The sequence below is a fragment of the Contarinia nasturtii genome, unplaced genomic scaffold, assembly GCF_009176525.2.
Source record: "Contarinia nasturtii isolate CC-2019 unplaced genomic scaffold, AAFC_CNas_1.1 Cnas_scaffold_630, whole genome shotgun sequence".
Taxonomy (NCBI): domain Eukaryota; kingdom Metazoa; phylum Arthropoda; class Insecta; order Diptera; family Cecidomyiidae; genus Contarinia; species Contarinia nasturtii.
In genome coordinates, this window is record NW_022197981.1 from 1362948 (window position 1) to 1388945 (window position 25998).

Sequence of the window (25998 nt, forward strand, 5' to 3'; positions counted from 1 at the left end):
TAACATTTTGGTCCGCCATAACAGCATCTTCGTTTTGCTTCTCTGTGATTGGTCAAGTAAAACGAAGATGCTGTCATGGTGGACAAAAATGCTACAATGGATACCAACTAAGTTTCTTTTTGCATTTTTACGGTAGGTGTCGCATTGTCATTACTATTTACATTGGATTCTTATTTAATCGATGAAACATTTTTTGTTGAAATTATTGTAATTTATAAACAAATTAATTTTTTTATAAAAAAAAAATTTTAATAAATTTTTTAATGAAAAATGTTAGAAAAATATTTTATGACATGTTTTTTTTTCAACGATTCAATAATTATGAATGTGTATGCATTTTAAATGAAGAGCTTATATATTGTCAAGCCAAAAAAGTATTATTGTAAAATGACAGAGTGACATTTACATCAGCGCCGTATATCGAATTAATTTCGCTTGGCATAGGGGGAAATATTTTGACAGATAGTACTCGATCCTTTGCCAGTGACATTTTTGAATGATTCGAGAAAACTCAAGATTCGGTTGACGATATGGAAATTTTCCAAAGAAGGAATATGATTTTAACGCAGACATGACGCCAAATAAAAATAATAGTCTTCAAACTGTTGTTGTGCCAATTTAAGCTATTAAAAGGAGTTCGATGTATATTGACCATAAAAAAACAAAAAGAGAAAAAAAAAACGGTCATCACTCTATTCATCGCTTCTCCAAATCGGGTTCACAAAATTTTTTTTCTGTCCAAATGTGAAACCATAGCATATTGCAAGCTAATCCAACCAAAAAAAGAGTAACATAAAAAGCTAAAAATACGGTTACCGTTCGATTTACTGCTTTCGCTCTGATCTGATCTCTATTGAATTTTTATGTTTTTGGTCACTTGAGTTTTGGTCACTTTTGCGCATCACATCAATATGCGCCCGGTTTTTTTTATTACGTTCGGAATTGAAAATTATTTTGAATTTCGTTTTGAATCGTGTGTTTTTTTTTTTTGCTTCTTCAATCGAGCATCTTTTTTTCTTCGTGTTTTTGTTCCGTGGTTCATCATCATGTTCTGAATTCTTTTACTGAATTTGCGTTCATGCACACGTCTCTCGTGTTTTTTTTTTTTGATTCGCTGTATATTTTCGCAAATATTTCATCAAAGGGGACAACAAAAACTCACAATCGTCAATCATAATAACACCAATGATTTGGTCGAATGTTTGGTGTAACTTAAAAATGTTTCAAACAAAATATTTGCGCTTTCCTCTTCATCCATCGTTTACTCTTTTCGCGGTGTGTGACGTACACACGGTACGCTCACGTGTGTGTTTGTGGTCAAATGCGCAAACTTCATAAACACATATCACTAACTATCGTAATTATACCGTTATCCAAGTGAAAAGATATACGCGACAATGTATCGAAATGGGAATTTTTTTTTTTTTGTTGACTGCCGATCTTTTTTGCAAGTGGAGTTTTCGGAGTATGTGTTTTTTTTCTTCGGTGATGTTAATTTTGTTGATTTGTGCGCGTTGAGTATATTTTTTATGTGCGTTTTGTTTCGGTCGATTTGGAGTCCGTTATCGTGCATTATGTGACCTGTATCCCAGCGTCAACGTGCTAAAATCGGTTTGGTGTTTTTTTTCATGTGCGCTTCAGTGATTTTTTAATGAGCATACGCACATTTCACCGCATCAACACTCTTATAGAGGCGAAATGAGATCAGTTCCAATGGATCTTTTGTTGGCGGTTGTCACCGTATAAGTTTTTTTTTATTAATATTACCAAGCTAAATATGACACCATGGCGTATAGCACTCCCTTTTTCGGTGAAATGTGAACCGTATAAAACTCAGATTGAATAAATTTTCGATCGATTTACAAAAGAGAAGAGACGTCAGCATCATTTCACGGCCAATGGCTTTTTGTCAATTTTGATCACTGATAAGAGTTCGCACAGGCATGCTACTGCAATGCATAAAGAAAACCGAAAAATGCATAATGCAATGTGAATGACGAATGACGAATGTAGAAAAGAAGCCGAGAATAAAGAGAAAGAAATTCGTAACACTTATATGTTTACCAACTCTTTTTTTTTTGTTGTGGTCGCACCATTTTTGGGGCGATAATGACAAGCCTTTTAAAACAGCATCGAACAATAAAAACCAATGCCAAATTACCGACATTCGACAAGTACTAATTAATCATTTTTTCGGACTCAAATATTTGATTTGTAACAAAACCATTTTAAATGTGATTTGATGCCCATTAATCGTTTGATCGGTTGAGTTGCCATTTCGAACGTACAGTTTGCACATTTTATAATCGATTGCTTAGGTTTTTTTGGGCTTGTTAGGCTTTTCACTCTACTCTATTGTTCGGTTAATAAAAAATTTTCCGTCCAAGTTTGATTTCAATCGTCAAAAAAAAGAGAGATGAAGAGTGAGAGAGAAACTGAGTGCTTGGCCCTTGTTCAAGTGCATTGTTTTCATGAATGTGTGTGGTTTTTAGTTTTAAAAACAACGGCTCAATACATTCCATTGAATGATCTAAACGATTTTCATTAATTTCATTGCCTGTCGGCACCGAACGAACTAAATGAACCGTTGAAATGCGATTCCAGAAGCATGACAAATGAAAATCATTTAAAATACGCTCCAAAACTCCTAGCCTTTTAAATTCATTCTATCTCTTTCGAGCCAATTGAAAATCGTTCAAAATAAAATGTTAAATCACGTAATTTTTTTTGTTTCATGGCAAACCGAACAAAAAATGTGAACGAAACTGCAAAGTAAACTGGATGACTTTGGCTGTATGGAAATTTGTTGCTAAGTAATTTTTTTTCTCCATTTGTAACATTCATAAAAACAAACAGGGAAATTGTTTGTTGCCGCGCTTGCGACAAATTATAAAGCGCGAAATGAGTTAAATTAATGCGCAAGTAAGTTTTTTATTGAAAAACAAAATACGCTTATTAAATGATCCAAGTGGCGCTCAAGGCAATGTTTTACTCTCTGTATAACTCTTAGTTTTCTCTCTTGTGCGCTTGTTATTTTTTATTTCTTTGCAGTAATTCGTCTCTCGCTTTATATTTATAGATCGTGCATTTTGCACAAGCATCGTGTTATGTATGAAGTTTTGTGTGCGTAGCAGCAAGACGAAACCAAAATTATTGTTACAATTGTCAACAAACCACCTAATCTGATATCTTAGATACTATATTTCGGTGGTCGCGTAATTTGCGTCAGAGCAACTATGTGTCCAGTGAGGAAATGTTTCTCACACAACATACGATCTAAAGCGATTTGTTTGTGGTCATGCAAAAGACCCGTGTATATTGAAATAAATGTGTGTCCGTTAAATGCTTTCGAGATAACAAAAATGATGTGATGCCAGAGAGCAATAAAAGCAATCTCATGTGTACAAATAGCCCGAAGTTCTGTTTAGTCTGTGTCTCCATGTGTGACTGTGTGTGTGTGTGTGTGAGCTGGTTGATTCGGTTTCGAGTGACAATAGAGCGCAGCGCGAAACAAGTTTCTTTTTAGTAAATTGAAATTTAGCCCCGTTAATCTATTCATGAGCTGAGCTGTGTGTCGAGAGAGCGAGTCACAGACTCGATGAAAGAGATTAATCGGTGAATTTGCGGTTGATTTCAAGAATCAACGTATGTTTAACTGTAAAAGATTTTTTATTTAGACCATTGCGAAAATTGTGCAAATTGTGCGTATTTGGGCGCGTTCATTTGCTCAGCCAAACGTTCATTGAATGAAGAAATAGTTTTCATATTTTTTTTGGATTTCGAATCGATTTGGTGTCTTTTTTTCCTCTCTTTTGTTAGGCTAGTGTATCTAGTGCACATCTTCCGCTCATTTTTCTACACTGTGTCTGGCTTCACAGCGCACATATTCCGAATAAATTGATAGCTGTGAGAGACAGAGAGCCAGCATATTAATTCTTTGCTCGTTTCATTTAACTCGTTGATATTGATGTGGTGTGGTGTAATCGTATACAAAAAATATGTGGTGTAATCGGATCTGATTACACACACTATTCGATCCAGTTTAATGGCATACAACTTGAACCCCGTCTGCTTTTGCATGTATGTTGAACTGCTGCTGATGCTGGTGAATTTTCGAATGAGCACCAGCATGCGAATAGGCAACACACAGATGTATGGCAAACCTAAAGCGAAGGAAAAAAAGAGACATAAATAATTGAGTAACAAGTTACAAGCTTTCAATCTTCGATAGATGTTATTGTGAATATTGCGCGTATCGTCATCAGCACTTATGTGAGAGAGTGAGAGAGAGAGAGAGATGTAAACGAGGAGTTCATGTCAAACTGTCTGATTACTATGTCGACACATTTTATTAGGCCTCCTAAAAAGCAGATTTATTAGCTTGGCTTTTAATATTTTTTTTTGCTTTCGCCGATATCTTCAATCTTATAAATTGAAAATTTGAAATTAGAATTCCATTTTCTTCAAAAAGGTTTTTTTACTTCATTCGTTCATCTACCGTGCCTTTTCATTATCGAACAAAATAAAAACCGTTTTGATGACTGAAAGAACGCACTTGACTAATTTCGTGTCCATTCAGAGTGGAAGATTAAATGAAAGTGGAGAGAACGAGAGAAAGAGAAGTCAAAGCAATTTGAATGCAATAAGACGTCGTTGTTCCGTATCTTTCGTTTGATTAAATTAAAGGTTCAATTGAAGTTTTCAAACGCATTAAGTGATCCATTCACATACGTAAAGCAAAAGCATAGTAAAGCAAGCATGTAATCAAAAGGAATGACGACGAAAACGACGACAACAACAACAACGCCGACGATGATGATGATAATAATAATAAATACGTGAATTGAATGGGGAACATATTATTCCTTAATCCAGATCCGATGGGATATGTCGCCGTCGATCAACATCTAAGAACGCAACGGCACAGTTGCAATCCGTGCAACGTGCATTCGACTAAAGAGAGCTACGAATGAATTTGAATTATAAAAAATGAGAATTTACGAACGACGCACATCTCAATTTAATATTAAAATTCACATTTTCATTCATTTATGTAGCTCATCCAATTCATTTTTCATTCATTCGATTGCCCATGATATAGCGAAGCCATGAATTTTCACTCATTCCTCTTCTAAGTGTTTTTTTTTTTCTCAACTTGAAATTTCTTGAACAGCACAAAACATTCAATTTTTTTCGTCCAACTAGCCTGTTTTGATTCACTTCAATAGAGAAACTGTATTAGTCTAATGACGTGGGGCAAAAAAAAAATATATGGTTATGGTGAGCGAGCAAGCGTGTGAGCATTTCTCTAATAAAACAGATAAGAGTCATATCACATTTTCGGGTAAAAATAATGGTAAAGGGAGATAGAGAGAAAGAGAGATATCGGTTCGAATTCAAGAGATTCTCACATGTTCCGAACGGAGTAATAAAGTAATTCAAATAAAAATTATCTTGTTTAATTTCGTTCCGTATATATGAAATCGGTCGAAAAAGCAGCAGCAGAAAGTTTAATTATATTATAGATTACCGAAACGCGCGCGTTTGCCGATGCTTTGAATGGGCTAATTTGTTTTTGAGCAACTGGAGCCGCATGGAGTGTTGTTTTCATTTTAACTTTTGTACAAAACGTCGCGTTCATATTTTTCATCTTCTCTTCATTTTCAACCGTACATTATTTGAAATGAATATATGTATATGTGATGGCCGTGCATAGCATCAATTAACATACTTTAATTGTTCACATGGGTTCACCAGAGCAGCAGATGTGTTTCGGCTCATTATGGGCTTTGAACAAAATAAAGGAAAAAAAACGCGAGTAAAATAATTACAATACGTTCCATAGATTGTCCGGAGTATGTAGTATTTTCTTTTCTACATCTTGGCGTAATTTTCAGCCGTACTATAGTTGGTGCGTGTGCTTGTTGTGAATACATGCAAAATGCATACGTTTCGATCGAGTGCGTGGCACTGCGTGCATTTTCGATATATGCATATATAATTAATGAACGTTCTGTTTTATTTTTTAACTCCAGCATTGCTGTTATGGAGTAGTAACTGACCGTTGTTGAATGACATCATTTTTTGTTGTTGTTTCAAATAATAATGACAGCGGCGACATTTTTTTTTATCCAAACAATACGTTTGTTTGGTTAGTAACGGCATGAAGAAAAACAAACGACCCCGCCGTGTCTCGACTTTTATGAACTTTTGTCCTGATTTAATCAGTCGATTACAATCGAAGTTTTGATTATCTAACTGAAAACAAACATATAAACAATTTGACGACATTCAAATGAAATTGCGAAATGATTCATTCAATTTTTTTCTTTTTCAAAAAAATATCAAACTCACGTCGACCTTTTCTTTTCTTAGCCGGACCGACGATATTGAATTGAAAATGCATACGGTTGAAAAAGCTTGAGTTAAAAAGAAGTAAAATAACAATGTCCAATTGAAAATTGGCATTAAAATCCAATTGCAATCACAATTTCGTCATCAAAACAGTCGCAGTAATCAAGCCAAGCACTTACCATACACAATAGTAGCATATCCCGTGCGGTCAAAGCGATTGTCTCAGCATCTAAACATATGTGGAAAAATGGCGTATGTGCTGTTTCAGCATAACCTTCTATTACGCGACTAGCAAAGCAATTGTGAATTTTTTTTTATGTATGTGTATGGTTTTTTTTATTTATTTATTTTAAGTTCGTAATTTATCGGGGCATATGTTTTGGTTTCTTGGTTCAATTCTGTAATTTAGCATTTGCGCGCATTCAAATGGCTCAAATACTCTGACTCGGTTGCTGTTGTCGCTACTTTATTTTCAAGGTGGTGCAAAAATATATGTACAATAAATGCATGGAGTAAAAGAGAAAAAAGAGAGGGAGCTTGCAATCATTTTGGCTGTGTTGTTTATGCAAATGGTATATACCCTGTATTCGTGTTTCTTATTTCATTTGGGAAACAAAGAAGAACATGTGTGTATTGTGTATTCAGAAATCATACATTCACACGAATGTGCCAGTAATCAAAAGAAAAGCTAGCAACGGAAAAAAAACCGCATCAACAACATGAGAGAATCAATATGAAGAAAAAAATTAACAAAAATATAAAGTTTTTGTTTTGTTTTGGATACGAGCACCAGTTAAATCAAGCACCGGTGTAAGTCTAAGCCGTAAATGTTATTGTATTCTTTTCTCGTTCACGTTCATAAAAAATTGTTTCCAGTTCGCGAACTTTCAATGCGTAAAATTGTATTCATATTTCTTCTTTTATATTTCACTTTAAATTTCATTTCTTATTCTTTCAGCACTCTTTCTCTTTCTTTCTGCTTCGGCTCAATTTTTAATAGCCCTGGTGAACACGCGCACCCGCAACCGTAAAACGACCAATGGCACACACATTTCACATATCACTCTGTTAAAAGTGATTTTTAAATAGCAGCAAAAGATGGACTTAAATTCTGATTATTAAATTTAATGATGTGTTGAAAATGGTGAATAGAGTGAAAATGGACAATATACATACCGCCAAAATACATGATTTGCTGGTTGAAAATTACGATTGCTCTGCTAGTATTGCGCAAACATCGAACATACAGTGGTTCAAAGCATAAGATTTGTATGGCGTAAACCCGAAAAAAACGAAATGTGGCATTGCAAACAAGCACGAAAAAAATCGTAGCACAAAAAAAATGGAGAAAATGTATTAAAGTCAAGAATATTAACTATTGTGATTATTTATTGTAAGTCCTATTGTTCGATTATTTACTTCATGAGCATGACCACATCCAAACGGGCTTTACAAATACATACAGCAACTAAATCATTCACATTTGCAAATTGTATGTATTTCATTTAGGCGCTCAAAGCTTCGTTTCTTTTATTCTTTTTACTCAATCCATCCAAACTCCATTAATGTTGTGTGCAAAAACACTCGTATATATGTGATTAATCACATCGTGGCGTGGTGGTTTTCTTCTGTTCCTTCTTCATCATCGAAAAGAGATGTAAGGTTTTTTTTTTTACTCTGCTTAAATATATTAATGCAATTTGAAAATGGAGATATTGAGCAAAATGGTCATAAAGTTTGTGCAGATAAAAATGGCAAGAGTTCAGAACAAAAGAGAGCCATTACTGAGCCGACGAAGTGAGTGAGCGAGCAATGGATGAACATAGGCATATACAGGGGGAGGGGAAAGTTTCCGACCTGACATATAGAGAGCGCTAGTTACAAATTGTTCTTGTGATGTATTTGACGTACCAACTGTCACTAGTATTTTAGAAAAAAAATTGAGTTGATATCTGTCATCGATTGTTTTCTCTAGCATTGTGTACCAAGTAACCTCGAGATTTTTAAAAAAATGGATAAAATCGAATATCGTGCGGTTATAAAGTTTCTCACAAAAGAAGGTGTAGCACCAAAAGATATCAATGATCGCTTGCGGGCTGTTTATGGTGACCTTGCTCCGTCGTATACCACGGTCAAAGACTGGTCAAAGCAATTCAAGTGGGGCAGAGAATCGTTGGAGGATGATTCTCGTTCTGGTCGACCAATTGAAGCAACTGCTCCAGATGTGGTGGAAAAAATTGACCACCTCGTGCATGAAAATCCTCGGATGAGCAAGAAAGTGTTGGCGGCAATGTTTGACATCTCAGAGAGAAGTATTTTCACCATACTTCATGAAAAATTGCATATGAAAAAGGTCTGCTCACGATGGATTCCAAGAACTTTGAACAGAGCTCAGAAAGAAGAACGAATTGCTGCCGCACATGAGTTTCTCGAGTTGTTGGAATGGAATGAAGAGGATACATTTGATCGAATCGTGACTGGTGATGAAACCTGGATTCACTACTATAATCCATTGCTCAAATCACAAACGATGGAGTGGCATAAACGTGGTGAACCAGCATCAAAAGTGCCACGCAAACAAATTACTACAAGCAAAGTAATGGCATCTGTATTCTGGGATTCCAAAGGCATACTATTGGTTGAATTCCTTCCAAAGAACACCACAGTCACGGGCTATTATTATGCTCAACAGATGCATAGATTGCGCAAAGCCATTAGAGAAAAACGCCCTGGTTTGCTCACTCGAAAAGTTCTTCTTCTGCATGACAACGCACCATCTCACAAATCATTGCTTGCAAGAGCTGCCATCAAGGAGTGTGGGTTTGAACAACTTCACCATCCACCGTATTCACCAGACCTGGCCCCCAGCGACTATTTCCTGTTTCCAAATACTGAAAGATACCTCAAGGGGAAGCAATATGAGTCCGGTGAAGAGATATCTACCGATATTTTCAACGTTTGGGAGGACAAAGACGCCGCATGGTTTGAAGGAGGAATTAAAGCATTGAAGCATCGTTATGAAAGTGTAATTCGTGTTAAGGGAGACCACTTTGAATAATAAATGCATTCATTTAAAAATACTATGTGTCTTTATGTGTCAGGTCGGAAACTTTCCCCTCCCCCTGTAAATACTGAAACCTAAACAACAACAACAACAAAAGTCGAAATAAATAAACAATGTTCAATGGATTGGAATAAACCAAAAAACCGAGTGTGCTTTGGGTCCGAGAGGCGAAACACAAGTTCTCGGTTCTGTAAACATACAAACGATACAGAGAGTACGCGTATATGTATGAAAACCGATCATAGATTTAAAGAAGTCATCGTTTTGTTGTTCGACAACATCATCATCGTCATCATTGTTGTGACCAAACAGTTTTTTTTCTTTCTACTTTGACTTTTAGTTTTCTTCGTTTCGTCTGTCAATTCATCCACTGACTGCTGGATACTTCTCATTATATAAAATTCATTCTTGTTCTTTGTTTTCATATCTATCTACCATTTTTCCCAAACAAAAGTCACTCGCCGATATTTTGTTCTCTTCTTCGTCTTCTTTTTTATTCCATACATTTCAGCTCGTTTGTAAACATACATAGAGATTGAGATTGACTTTTGTTTCGCTAACACCTTTTCGCTGCAGTTGGTTTATACTTTTCAACATTATATCATCATCAGTTCCATTTCATTTTTTGTTTAGAGTTTCGTCAATTGTTTGAAACGTGCAAATTCAACAGCACGTTTTCCGCTCTTTTGATAGCACATTTTCTATAAAAACATTTTTATTAGACTTAAAGAAAATGAAATGACGGAGAAACAGTCAAAAAAAGCAGTTTCACAGTTCGCGCAAATGTGTATAATTATTATTGTTTCCGTACGACGACACCGATCATTTCTCATTTTATTTTTATTGTTGTTGTGTCATTTATATGTCTTAAGAATATTCATTCTCTCATGCGATTAAATTCTATTCTATGTATTTGCACAAATTGGATTGAAAAAAGCGAAAAAAAAGTCATGAAAAAAAACGCGTCAATCAATTGAGATGACAATTACAAAGTGTTTACGAGACAACAACACCAAAAATTCGTTTCTGTCATATTCCATCAAAATGAAATGATCACCAAACCAAAACAAAATTGCCAATAAATGAATTTAACGATTAGTTCAGAGTTTCGATTTTCGTTTTTGTTCAAATGAAATGTCAATTGTTATGGTAAGTGCGTAGGCATTTGAACTGTCCAATGGACTGTGTTCGTTTCGAATGTTTTTTTTTTCTCTTCTCTATCTCCTAAAGTTCGATGCCATTTGGCTGTCCATCTTTTGCCATGTCAGAGTATATCATCATCATCATCAGACGTCAAAATTGAAATCTGCCGTACCAAATCAAGGTTATAGCACTTTTAAATAATTAATATTTGGCCATTTACTCGGGCGGCGTCTCATTCACTATCGCTCTCACTCTCTATCTGGATGAAGAAACGAATCGAATCGAAAATCGATGCCGAGGTAGAGAGAAACAGCAAGAACAAGATAAAACCTGGTTACCTAGCTCGAACTTCAACTCTCAGTTCGTCGTTTTGCTACTTCTCTCGTTATGATTTTTTGTTTTGTTTTTCAATTAAATGTTTTTGGCTTCAGTTTTTTTTTGTTTTCATTATCTATTTCGATTTTGAACAACATCAAATGCCCATCAGCTAATTTTTTGTGAATAAAAAAAAGAACAAACGAAAACATGACAGCAACAATATCGACGAGAGAGACCGAGAGAGCGAGAGATAGAGAGAGAACATATGAATGAGAATGCATACAATCAAAACAGAAATCTCAAAACATTTACCCGATTATGACTGTAATTAAAATGCTTTTAACTAATCTTTATATGTTTATTCTTTGTTCCTCTCTCTATGACCTGAAAATAGAGAGAAACATACCCGAAGAAATCTATTAACAATCTGACGCAAACAAAGAGATCGAAATGGTCGTATTTTTATGAGCGTATGCGAACCCAAGAGAATTCGATAGAGAAGAGAGATTTTCGCCGATCTATGTGGGATCAAGGCATTTTTTTTGGTAATTAAATATGTGGGAATTATCAATAAAAGTGCGCTCACGGCGTGTCGTCTGAATGGAGCGCCACAGATAAAATTGCCGATTGAATAGCACACACTCACAATCTTAAATGTACAGCACAATCATCATCGATTTTGATTGTCGATTTGTATATTGGACGAATAAGGAGCGAAATGATCGTTTTGATGACATCAAAAATGCATATTATTTGCTCCGGTCGGGTTCTTTTATTTTTATTAACTTGTACTGTCTGTCCGACCACACACATTACGCAAAGACACGCAACACCATCGACTAAATTCGAAATCGGTCGCAGCACACACACACGCACAACGTGTGCCATCCAAAAGTGATTTGAACATATTGTTTGTGTGGCGTATATGCATGGGTGCAATGGCAATTATACAGTAAAAACAAAAAAAATGCACGCGCGACGATTTGACTGTCGCCATCAAGGGTACTAATCGATTGAGTGTTGCTAGGCGTTTCGAACACTGTCAGACTCTGGCTATTCCATTTCCGCATTTTCTGTTCGGCTCCTCACACTTTAACCAGTATGCATTGTTGCTCATTGGTTTCTTTGTATGTTTCTTTTTTCGCATGCACCCATTCGCTCCCTCTCTTTCTCTCTCTTCAGCTCTTCGTTTTGCACATATGTACAGCAAATGGGCTTATAATCGGGTCTTTTATGGTCATGCATTCAATCAGACATTAACAACAGCAGACACGGTCACATGCCGTAAAGTAACAAAAATCCTCTTCACTTTACAATCGGCCAAAAACAATATTGTATTTATTGCATAAACCGTTTGCCGATTACCGATATCTATTGCCGTTTCTATACATGTCTACATTTGTGTTTGTGCATACATATATGCTATTTCACCTCATCATCGCATTTTCAAATATTTACATTTCCAATGCATATATGGAAATGCCACACTATCTTCTATCAATTTTCAATTGGTTGGCCCTTCGTTGGCGCGCTGCAAAAAAAAAAAAAACCAAAAAAGAGAAATATAAACAAACAACATTTGGAAAAACACCAAATTTGTTGTGTAGGTTAAATCCATCCATCCAGATAAGAGAAACACAGACGCACTGTATAAATAAACACAATCCATTAGTTGTATTGTCATTTTTCGAAAATGATTTATAGTATGGGTATAGTTTTTCGTTTTGTGCCGATTCAATATGTGTCTCGAGTCAATGTTTCTCAAATGTAAATATTGCGTTATTGCCAAGCGACACAGAATGAGATATATGCGCACACAAACACACACTCGATAGAGATAGGCATCATGCTAAATTCAGTTAAAAATGTCCATTTTAAAATGTCAACCTGAAAATTCATACAAACAAAAAAGAATGACTGAGAGAAAACCTTAATTCGATAGAAAACCAATCGATTTTTCGTTCAAGGCTTATCTTCCGTTCAATTTATCAGTGCACACAGGCATGCATGCTCAGTGAGTGTGCTCACAACACAATCAAATCCCAGGAATTAAGGATGCAATGGAAAATGGCAAAATAAGGAGAAGAAAAAAAAACGAACTACCCAAAGGATACGTCAAAGAATGTTGTATATGTTGAAAGATTACCAACAACAAAAAATATATATCCAAAAAACGTAAACGAATGAATGAAATAAGTTCATGAAGAATGTTCAAATTGGCTTTAAAAAGTAACTGACAACAAATGGTATTGTCTAAAAATGATTACAATGCCTGAGTGTGAAAGGAAGAGAGAAAGAGAAAAAAAACGTATGTAAAAACGAGAGAAAGATCATTGGGCATTGGGTGTCTTATAACAAAATCTAATGTTTCCGAACATTCATGGTCACTTGCCATTTAAAATTAAAATTTCCCATTTATAACTTCAGAACACTTAAACATGTTATAGATGAGTTTTTTTTTTAATTTTCTTTTTCTTCTCGTTTTTTTTACAGATATTTCGTCTTAGTGTTCGATTCGTAGACATTTGTCGATCTATTGTACACCCTTACCTACTCTGAACGAATTTCAGACGAAAACAAAATCCATGCACATTAGAAACTACTTTGTACAATATATAGAATAGACAGACATAGATCCATTTGGCCAAAGTGAACACTGAAAAAGAGATCGATCAATCCATTTTACTTCGATCGCCGATCGAATGTGGTAAGTATCATTTTTGTTTTTCATTCGATTTTTTACCCCGACTTTTCTATTGTTTCCTGTTATAGTTTCTAAAAAACATTTAATGCTTTCCTTATTCTGCAAATTTACCGTATTTTCTTTGTTTGTTTGTTTTTTTTTTCCCATCTTCTGGTTCGTTCGTCTGTCTAAATCGTATATAAATGACTATCCGTTACATGGATAAACGATTACGTGTCTCTATTACGAAAATGTGCACACGTTTTGCCTATATAATATTGTACTATTGGCTCATTTGACTTCGTAGAACATTATTTCATTTTTCATGAGTTCGAGTACCGCTCACAGTCGGTAAACTCATTCGTTCTCTTTCTCACTGTCTCTCACACCGACTGGCCTCTCTGCATGCTCTGTTTGTGTGTGTGTGTGTGTGTGTGTGAGTGTGTTTATTTTTTTTTTGTTCTGCCTGTAAATTATGGCTTAATTTGGAAATTGGACAATAAAATAGCACCAAGCAGCACCAAAGTCAAAGCGATAATTTAGTAATTGTTGTAGTTTGTTTCTGTAACTAGCTGCCCATTTAAAAACGACAATAACAACAGCAACAACAATCAAAAGTCACGTCTCAATCTCGCGCGCATGCTGTTCTTTGCATACATGCGTGGTTGTGGCGAGAAAGCAACCAAAAATTGCTGCGCCAAAATGAGATAGCAACAGAATAGTTTTATGTACCAAAAAAACACCGTTTGGATATTAACAACAACTAATCAAACAATCGAAATTCATGGCCAATTCACGCCGTTCCCGATTATTATGAATTCGATTGAATGTTGTGTTCGGCGATCATAAGTATCGATGCTAATTATGAAAAATCACGTGGAGCGCAAGCACATTGGCAAACAAATTTTCAAACACGATGAGTGATTTATTCGGAAAAATCATATGTATTCAATGGATAAATCCGCGCACACAAATTGCGCATTCGATTCTCATTCTAAAAATTGATCATCAGCTGTCGATACAAACACACGATCGCAACAGTCATAATGGTGATGGCGTAATTTACACCAAAAATCGAACGTATTCGATTGTGCGTGTCACATATCTCATTCTGATGTACTCGGGATGGCAGTCAAAATCAAAAAAAAATCGTGTACGTTGCACGTCTGGCGCCCTAAATCTGTTGATATTCCAAGAGATTAAATTATGTTTGTACCATCGAAATGATTATTTTCTGTATTGGTCTACATTTATTTATTTAATGATTGTTTAATCAGTTTTGTTCTTTGATTAATGATTTTATCAACAGTGATTCTGTGGTGTCAGTGAAATATTCTTTTTCGATTGGTCATTTATTGCTTATGTTCACTGTCCTATATAAATACTGTCAACACAGTTTATGAATATAAGACTCGAATTAAGTGAAATTTTTAAATATAAATAGGTGAGTAATGGCGCATTTTATTTTACAATATCGATTGCCAGATCGATTTATAAGTAAACGGAGTAAGAGCAAAACAAATTACGTTCTAGATCAAGATTTATATGTCTGGGTTGCCATTCTCAATGTTTTTTTTTATTATTGCTATTTATGTGATTTAGTCACTTTTGTTGGGCCACTTTTTCGACGCTCTTTGTCATACCAAACACGCTCACTGCATGTCGTTGTTCTTTTATGTTTGTTTGAAATTCATTTCCAAATCAGTTTGGTATTGTGCAAGCCAAGGTGCACGTTCTATTCGCTTAAATGGCAAATGCTTACAATATAACGCACACACACAGTGTGTTAGAGAGAAACAATTCGATGTTCTTTTGTGTGTGCACACGGTGAGAAAATATAAATGCTCGATTGGGTACGTGATTGCGAAAAATGGATTGAGATTCTATTCAAAATAACACGATGCGCTAAACGACCAAAACAAAAATGTAGAAAACAGTAACAAGAGGAGTTGCGAAAGAATGAAGAAAAAAAAAGATCTGTCAACTAAAAGGAAATAAATACCTATAGTTATATTGACTCGACAATTGAAGTGAGTTTCGAGAAATTAATCATTGCTCTGATGAATTCTCTTTCTCTCTGTGTGCAGAGTATATGTCACATACACAAAAACTGGAGATGAAGAAAAAAAAGTCCCTGTTGAATCACCTGTGCCGTTCTGTTGCAATTGACAAAGTATTTTTTGTTGTTTGCTCGTTTTCTTCATGAAGCTCTGATTCATTACGTGCTTAACGATTAGAATTCTTATTGTACAAGCGCGCGCTTCTGATGAAAAAAAAATACAAATCAGCAGGACAAATATATAGAGAAAAAAGAGCAAATACTTTTGTCCATGGCAATCGAAAATTACTGACACGCACATTAGCAACAAATTCCGCCAAACGTTCATTTGTCCTCGTTGTTTTCTTTCCAATAGAAGGTGCACAGTTGAGAAAACCCAACCGAGAGCAACAACAAAAAGAATCCGCCCAACATGCGTGCTGACAGCCAAAAGCGACGCAATCAAACAAAACAATCTCTGAAAAAGCAAATATCAGACCAGCGAACATTGTCAGAATTGCAGTTCATGTACGTGAGATGTTTCTGTTTACGCAGATGAATCGGAATCGGATTTTCAACCAACTCCATTCAACAAGGACTTCAAGCCGCCAAACTTCATGAGCCAAGAGTGAGAATTGTTTGTCTTTGGTTGGATTTTTTTGTGTTCTGTCGTTTGTGAGAGAATTGTCATTTATTTCCCTGTCGTATTTTTTCGAATGAATTGTGAATGATTCTGTGAAATTCCAAGACCGTGCGCACTGATCAAGATTCAAAGTACGCTATTGAACATATATATGTGTATAGATATTTATTTTTCCACCATTTGTCAACTGTAACCGGGCGCACAGCAACTATCGACAAGCGTGATTCGATCTTGACTAGAATATTATTTTGAATTGTCCGATTGTGTATGTGTCTGAGTGTGTAAGTCTCTGTGTGTCTATGTAGAAAAAAAAATGAATAAAAGTGCTTACAGCTAATTAATGGCTTGACATTCATTGAATGCGGGCTCCAATAACATATACCGATCAATAACACAACAGCAGTTTATTTCAATATAACTCAAGACACATTCAATTCACAATGGAAACGGAATGGTAGAGTGCAGGCAGGCAGAAAAAAACGAGTGTAATTAAAACTAAGGTTCGCATAGGTCACATACATTTTTTTTCCTCTCTTCTGTCCCATAGTCATTTTCATTTGGCACAATAGGCCCAAAATGTATCGAATGTGTTAAATGGCTACCTGGTCAATTTGAATTCAAGTCGGTTTTTTTTCTCTATCTTCGTTTTCAATACAATTTATTATCGTTTGGGTGCTTGACGTTAAAAAAAACACATAGAGAAAAAAATTTATGATTTCGCACACGCGACCCAAATCTTAGCTTAGATGATGTAAAACAAAACAGCTACTGTGCAGAAGGTTGAGACACCGCAATAGCAGTACACATTAAATGGATGTTTCAGGTAGCCGCGGTGCTACCAAGATCTCTGTTTGCACGATCGACGACAACGACGACAGCAACGGTGCAAAAATCATAAATGCGATTAAAAACTAATTTATTGGAGAATGAACTGACAGAATTCATGTCAGATACATAACACAAAACAACAAATTATGTCTTTTGTTTACTTTGCGTGTGTGTGAGTGTGGATGGAGTTTGGCTTTTGTTCATATGCTCCCTATCTATTTCTCGCCACAAGCAAATTGCGTTCTCATAATTTCAACACATTGAAATCTCGTGACGCGCACACCGTACTCGCATTCTCATGCACATGTTAACATGTCAACAATTTAGCGGAAAAGAAAACATACCACAGCCAAATTGTTTTATTTCTTCGTATTGTGTACAAACAACAACGGTCGGGTCGCCATTGTCGCAGTGCAATCATTCAATACACCGAGTACGAGATAAACGAACACACAATGATCATAAATGGATGAGAAAGAGAGATAGACGAGAAAAAATATTTAAACGATCATTACTGTGGCGGGTCGAAACATTTTATCAGGTACTTTACGCGAAAAATATTTCTCGATGTCATTTTTGAATCAACGGGACAAAAGAACTAGATTTTCAGATCGTGCACTTGACGAAAACAACAACAACAACAAAAATTCAGTTCGACGAGATATCATGACAGATAGTTAGACGACAACATTGTTGACTGACTCTGATTTAATTGTGTGATCACACACATGTATCAAGGCAATCTTTGGCATACTGTGACTTCGGAGATAATGTGAATGCGTTTATGATATGAATGCAGTGCATTATTTCGATGAACTCAAGAATGAGGAAAAAAATTTGAAACGGTGCCTAAACTCAGTTGAATTGAATCCATTCTTTTCTTTTTTGATTTTTGTTCGCTCTCGAAATTCATTCTCCAACGGGAAAAATATGTTGTCGGAATGCCCATCGAGAGTTGATAAGAGTACAGATGAGAAGATAAAAAGAAATGTCAATTGATATCAATGATTTGGTGCAAATGCACTGTTGCATTCTCTTGTAGATCAAATTTTAATGGGATTATTTTCATTCCATCAATTTGAATCGAGAAGCATGCATGTACGATGTTATTTTAATTTTGTTTGTCGTATTCTGGACAGTTGAATATCATATTTTAGTGATTTTGCCATTTTTGGCATTCTCTTTTTGTCATATTAACTCTCTCTTTATTTATCTGGAATCGCAATCGCTTCGGCAAAATCTTGTGGACAAAGAGTGACACAGCATTTATGTACGTTTTACATACACCACACACATATAGATAATACAACGGTTAAATGTAGCGATCTCTTTCTTTCGTTGGTTCTGATTTGATCGTTCTTTCTGCGGTTCGTTGTCGATTTGTCGGAACACGCAGACGCATTTGATTTATAAGCAAGCGGCTTTCATGTTGCTTGAATCATTTCAATTATTCATCATTTTCACTTCGATTGTGTTCGATCGATGGCAAAACATAAATATTGTTCGATGTTGTTATCTTGGCTGTCTCTCTGGTTATATTGGGTGTGAGTGTATGTTGGATTTTAAATAAAAATTTCTTTTTTTTTCACCGCACATAAACGCCATATTTCAATGAAAAGAGCACCATGGACCCGCATTACGATGACAAAACAACTCCAATGAAGCCATGGATATGTTTTGAACAAGAACCAAATGGAAAGAAGGAAGATTGAATGGAACAGACACAGCATAGACTTGACTATTGAACGAACAATGAAAATAATTTACAATTAGACAAGTAACAGGCGTTTTGGTTCTTTCGTACGTGTCGTACGCGTTGTTTTTCTAATCTTCATTCATTTGCCATCATCAAGTGTTTGCGCGAGCGCACGTTATTCTTGCAAAGCTTCTTAGTGGCTTCTCAAGAACCGTTTATGCCGATGGAGTACAAAGACAATCACGGCAACGACTTTTGTAGAGAGAAAAAAAAGAGAAAGAGATGAACGCGATTGAACTTTTCAAAAAGGTGTCCATTTGTCCGCCTATTTTGCTAAGCACACTTTTCCATCCTAATTGATGTTCGACACTCTCCATATGTCTACAATCTTTTGCGTTCGATGTGAGAAAGAACGAGAGCGGTACTACACGGTGGACTTGTGTCACAAACTCCGGGAAACATTATTACAATCGATTTTTTTTGAGTTGCGGTTAAACATTTACTGTAACTCATCGCATTGAAAATGTGACCGCACTTATTCGAAGTGAATGTGTACTCGAATGGGCAGCGGTCGCACGTTAGATGTGATCGTTAGAGTGTTCTTGCGAGCCACTTAATCCATATTTGACAGTAACCGTACATTTAAGAGCATAAATAGACAACAAAAGCCAATTTATGACTGGTTGGATGCATGTACGTTTGAATATTAGTGTTAGTAGATGTTGTACAATTCAAATTGTCGACCACATGCACACCGAAGGCATAAATTATCATTTTTGTCTGTAATTTGTCAACAATTTTACATCATTGAATGAGAACAATTTTAGAATGTGTGTACACGATAACGTAACAATTTATGTACTATATTAAGCTCGGATGATTTCATGTAGTCGCCCATTTGTACAGTTTCAATAGAATTCCCCAACAAACATTGAGATGCTGCGTTCTAGTTTTTTTTTTATTTTGCGCGCATTAGTGCTGATGAGCCGAGAAAAAAAAATTGTTGTTACGGATCAGCAATTTGAACTTTTATTACTGCGTATTTTGCTGCTACAGTTTTCGGTTGTTGTTGAATGTTGTCACTGGATATATTTTTTTTTATCGTTCGTTCGCATATTTGCTACATGTAACGCTCTCGATTACCCAATAAAAACACGACATACAAAACTACCATTCGACAAATGGCATGTTACAATTTTGTGTCTTTCTATTTTTCTTTGCTCCAGCATTCGATTGGCATGAATACTGAGTATTTGCATATGAGAATGTGTGTAAATGATTTTACAATTCGATTCGATCCCATTTTTGTAATGGCATCAATAAAAAACATTTATGCAGATTAATGTAAAAATAAGGCGTAAAAATAATAAGTGGCCGTTTTACTGTACTGAACTGGGCAAATGTGTATGTATGCTTGCAGCTATAGCGAATACTTGGGCACGAAATATGTATTTTAGTGTGTGATATTTACCACTGAATAAGATAATGCGCGATCTATATAAAGTAAATGCTGTGGATGATGTGAATGAGACACATAGACGCGCGACCAAATGAATATCAATATGTTATGTGCGACTGTCGTAACGGAACACTGTGACACATTGTTACAATTAGATTTCTGATACTCACTGAGTGAAAAAGCAAGAAAGAGGTGTTTAAAGATCGCGCAAATTGAACATTTGGAATGTCATACACTGTGTAAATGCTCTCTGGAACGAGACCGTTACTTTCTCGGTAAATTAAAACTCTGCATCGGATCTCAAAAAAGCGATCTAGAACTCTAAATTCCGTGAACAGAGAAAAAAAAGGTCGAATTTTTTCGATGAAATCATTACTTTTGGTTTGCGGTTGCGACAAAGAAAATCCTTAAAAAAATGGTTCGTCTTGTGATTGCCCTTTTTCAAAATTCATCAGCCAATATGCAATAAGGTTTCTTGATGTTTTATAATCCTTGTATCGGGTCAAGTCGAGTGATTAATCGTTGTTGGCGACGAAAATGCCAATTTCATGTTGTGGACCGATTAAGTAATCAATCTAGCTACATGCAAATTACCAGACACACTTAATTAAGACAAACGCAAAACATTTTAAAAATGTGACGCGACTGCGACGATGAAGTATGCTCGTGGTTTATCCAAATGTGAGTTTTTTTTTGTGAACAAATTAAGTGAGAGCAAAAATTTGAGAAAAGCATATACCGCAAGAGTATAACCCAATTTCAATGAGATGTAATTCCAAATTTGTACAAATAAGCGCCTGTATAATTGAATGATTCGATTTTGATGGAGGGAATTTAGCTCGCGCCATACAGAGAAACCCTCAACACCGAATATAAAACAGATTTAATGGCGTTATTGTCCCTCCGGAGAGTTTGTTCAATTGCAAAAAGTGAATCAAACTGAATTAAAAAAAATTGCATGCCCATTATTTTCAGTCAGATCCACGCCAAGAGCGAAAGAAAGAGATATAAAGAGTGCGCACGGGATAGACACAATTTTGATCTCTTTTTTTTGTTGTTGAACTAATAATAATGGTGTGTGTGTATATATGTATGAAATTGGTTCGTGCATAAAAAACACACGATGCAATACAAACAGTATCTTGCAAAATTCAATTGGCCGATCTCGATCAATGCACACACAGAGACCGAGAGAAAAGCGGACCAGACACCACAGCATACACACTCTCTGTGCGCCAATATTTACCTATTCTTTTGCGCGAGTACAATGTGTTTTTTTTTCTTCAACGTCGTCTATTAACCAAAGTACTTTTTTGTTGTTTTGCTTTTCTTAGTTTTAACCTTAGCATACGGAACATATTAGTTTTTGGTCTTTTCAATTTCAGCATCAAAGTTTGTGGTTTTTTTCACATTCTGCAGCTCAATTCGCCATATGATCAAATGAATAATGTGCTTAATTATTCATTATTAAACATTTTCGACAATTGAATATGTACACTTCGGGTCTTTGTACCTTCATGTTTCTCTCGCTCAATCAATGTTGTTTTTTTTTTTAACCAAATGAATTTTTTTTTCTGGTGAGTTCGTGTATGCAAAGAACATAAACTTTAGTAAAAACCTCGTCGAAGAAAAAAACAAATGAGCAGAAGAGGAAAAAACACGTACACACACACTAAACAATTATGTTTCTCAATAATTTTCCTGTTGGTGATTTTTTTTCTCTCTCTCGTTCGGGTTTCATTGTAAAAAATGATTCATCGATTCTTTTGGCGTTCGCAATATGCTTTTTTTCGCTCTCATGTACATGATTATATTATGATTTTTGGTGTGTGGAGTGTGTTGTTTCTTTTTTCGTTGGCATTTTTCGATTATTCAATTCGAGGTGTGACGCAACATTAATTTTATGCTGTATATATTATTTACATGTGCTCAGATGCTACGTGTGCGCTGTGTATTTGTGTGATTAGTACGGTTTTCCAAATCTTTGTTTAGCATATTCCCATTGATGGGTCGCATCAATCGCTTTCGTATGGTATAAAATGAAAATGAGCGACGCGGAAAACGGTGTCATCATTCCTGGGTTAATTATTATTACTGCCAAAAAAAAAATCATTTATGTATTTATGAGTGTGGTGTATGTATGCGATGCGTGCGAAAATAATAACCGTTTCTTTTCGATTGATCACAAAATCTTTTGTTATTCAACAAACAATACAGCACCCCAAGCAAAAGAACGAACAGCAATCAAATGATTTTTCTTCGTCTTTTGTCACTCTCTCACGCGATCGTTCTTTCCCTCTTCCTCTTTACTGCAATAAAAAAGCGATTTTCTTCTGTGCAATATTCGAACGAAGATTATGCAAAATATTATCGAGGCACATTGTAAAAGAATTCAATTGAAATGAACACATTAAAATCGATTTAAAAACGAAGAAATAAAGGCATTTTGTTTACTGTGGTATTTCTTAAGAATTCGTTTTCGCGGCCAATGAACGAAAACAAAACGCCACTGTTTATGCGACGACTAAGAGATACGACCATATAAAAAAAATGTGAAGAAGTTGACTGACAACTCCAACAAAACAATGGACGTGAATTTGATCGAGTCCGAAAATCAAAGTTTCACCCAAAAATCACATGTATACATAAATTCAAGATATTTAAATGCTATTAAATGAAATCTTAAAACAAAAACAAAACATTTTCGAGAGTCAAAACTGAATGACTTGTTTCGGTGCGGACTTTTTACTGTTTTGATCAAAGAGATAGATAGAGATGAAAAATCAATGCCTTTGCATATTATAATTTCAAATGAAGCGCGATTAATTCGGATTGAATTGTTTACACACAACGTTGAAGAAACTCGTCAACGAGTTTTTTTTTATGATTTTCAACTTTAAATAAAAAAAGCAAATAAAATGAATCGAAAAGCGCCATTTGATCTCGTCAAAAATTTGGCATAAATCACAACGAGTTGTTTGGCCGTTGAGCGCTTGATTGTATGAACAACGCTTGAACTTACGACCATGAACCGATAACCCAAACTCGACGAAAAATTCAATTTGAACAGTAGCACATGTTCAATGGTTTTGTTTGACACCAATTTTTGTCACATTTCCGTTCACAATCGTTTCTATTTTATTTCCATAATTTTCTTTCTCTTTGTTAGATTCACAAAAATTTCTCTTTTTTTTGACAATGTCTGAAATCGAACGCGAACATAGAGCAAACTCATTTATCTTCGGTGTGTTCCGTTCTTGATTTCGTCAGTCTGTATAACATAGAAAAATGACATCGATTTTACAAGAGCACACCGATACTGAATTAAAACAACAACAAAAAAACGCACAACATACAATGTTTTCCGTAATTTTCTCATGAAACAATCTCTGAATCGAGCAGTTTGTGATGAGATTGAATTCGATAAAATAAAGAGAACAACAACAACAAAAAAAAAATCGTAATAGACAAATGAACAGAAATAAAAACAAACATTTAATGAATAATTTGGAAAATGAAATCAGGAGAGAAAGAGAAAAACACACACAGACTGAAATACATATATTCGAGAATGAACGACAAAATACGAATTAGAACACACGATGAAAGAAGCAATCGACAAAAATGAGCTAGAGAATCACATAAAATTCAATTTCCCAACCGAAAAAGAGCATACAACAACAACGAAAAAAGTAATAAAAATCACAATGTGATGAAAATCGATTTAAATGCTGGATAAAATGGCCGTGGCAGAAGAAGAAGGAAAAAAAAACAAAAACATAAAACAAGGAAAAACGTCAACATGAAAAATAGAACAAGATGATAATTGCTATGCGATGATCGTATTCGTCGTATGATCATCGAGAGTTGACTTTTGTTGGGTATGCGAACGATAAGAACGCATTTCAAATGCTATTATATGAAATGGGAATTTCGTTATTCAAATTGAAATCACGATGGATTCTTTTTGTCGAGGCACAATATTTTTTTTTTTTTTTCGAAAAAAAGAGGACAGAATTTTATCTAGAAAATTAGGAAGGAAATCGGTGTAATTTTCGAGCTAAATGGGCCATTTTCGTGACAACAAATCAGTAGTTTTAATTTAAAACAGTTTAAGAGGGTGTATTTGTTATTTTTAGACTGTACAAATCGGATGAAAAATTGAGTCATAAGTGCAAAGGGTGGATAGAAAAAAAAAACAAAAAAAAAACATATAATTTCTCTGTGTAAATCACATAATTTTCTTCGTTAAAATGTACATATTTTGGTGTTCGTTATGATTTTTCAAGGGCAGAAAAATATTTGTGATTTTTTCCTCGAATAACAGTTGATGTTCTCTCGGAAATCCGCTTGAAGAACTTTAAAAATCGAAAGAAACTCACGTAAAAGTTCTGAATTTGAACAGGAAAGACGATCGAGACGAGAGTTTTGTTTTTCTGTTAGTGAATATTTGAAAAGAAAACAAACAAAATCCACGTCCAGACGATTGACTTGATGGTTTGGAAAGAAGTCAAACAAAAATCGTCATAGTCGTCATCGTTTTCGAAGAGTGAAGATAGCAAATCAACCTGGTATATCGAAACAAAGGAAAATAAATAAAAAAAAACTGTATACAATATCACATAAGTCTGTTGTAGTTGTAACAGCAGCAACAATCAGACTCAGGGTTGATGAATGCACTTCGTTCTTTATTTTATTTTTGGTTCGTGTATTCTGGTTCTCTTTTTATTCTCGTATTTTTTATTATTATTGGTATGTTGTTCAATTTTTCGTTATACTGTGTGATTTCACTTTGCACTACGACGAACTACGATCTCATCGAAGCTCGGCTGCGACCGAAGCGAAAGAGAGAAAACCAGGTAAGCAAAAGGGCGAAAAAGAATAAGAAAAAAAGTGATATCAAGAAAGAGAAAGAGTGTGCGCGCACACGTAAAAATTAATGCACCAAACTCTCATCGGATATGTGTATTTGAAGCAGCCTAAAACCGAAAAATTAAAAAAAACCGAATCGTTAATAAGATGTACTACAGATATTAATGCGCTGCTGTAAAAAATAAAAGACAGAATAAGAGAGTAACAGCAGCAGTAAAGACAAGAAAATAAAATTAAAAAAAAAAGACGGAGTGCGCATCAACCGGTGCATAGGTTTTATAATGCTCGAGGTTTTTTTATGGCTAAACCGTAGATCGATTGCAGCTCATCGTAGCTGTCTTCTTCCTCATCGCGTCGCTGTTATTATTCAATTTATGTTTTTTCTTCTTCGTCTTTTTCTCTCTCTCCCTCTGTGTTCCATCTTTTCCACCTTCTATATATTGCATAGTATGGGTTTGTTGTAAAATTTCAAATTTGAGTCGATGATGGTTTCTTATAATGTTTCGTTTCTTTACCAATGCACTTCTTAGCTTCTTTCTACTCCATAACTCGTGTAACGATTTTCTTCTTCTTCTCTCTTTTGTTTCTCTTCTTCGTCTTCGTTTTGTTCTTCTGTTGCTGCTATGGTATCACCATTTTATGCGTGTATTTTATGTTGCATCGTGCGTGAATGTGTGTATGTGAGAGAGTGTATAACATTGAATGCATTTGTTAAGAGACGAAAAAAAAGCGACTCCTTTGTACGAAAAATAAAATTGATCTATTCAATTTTGAGCGTTTCATTCGTTGCACTTCGTACGCGCTGCGAGGAGAACGTATACTTTAGACCGAAATGAAAAACCAAACGAAAGACGAAACATATACACAAAATTGAAGAAGACGAAACCGAAAATTGTGAAA

The 25998-nt window shown here is 35.3% G+C and overlaps 1 protein-coding gene across 1 annotated transcript in view; it reads left to right on the plus strand.

Annotated features, from left to right (window-relative positions):
- LOC116340022 (semaphorin-1A) overlaps window positions 1-25998 on the plus strand; it is a 108314-nt gene that overhangs the window by 56491 nt on the left and 25825 nt on the right. The window contains exon 3 of the mRNA XM_031766155.1: window positions 13373-13586. The gene's annotated coding sequence lies outside the window, so the exon portion shown is untranslated. The remainder of the gene's footprint in view (window positions 1-13372; window positions 13587-25998) is intronic.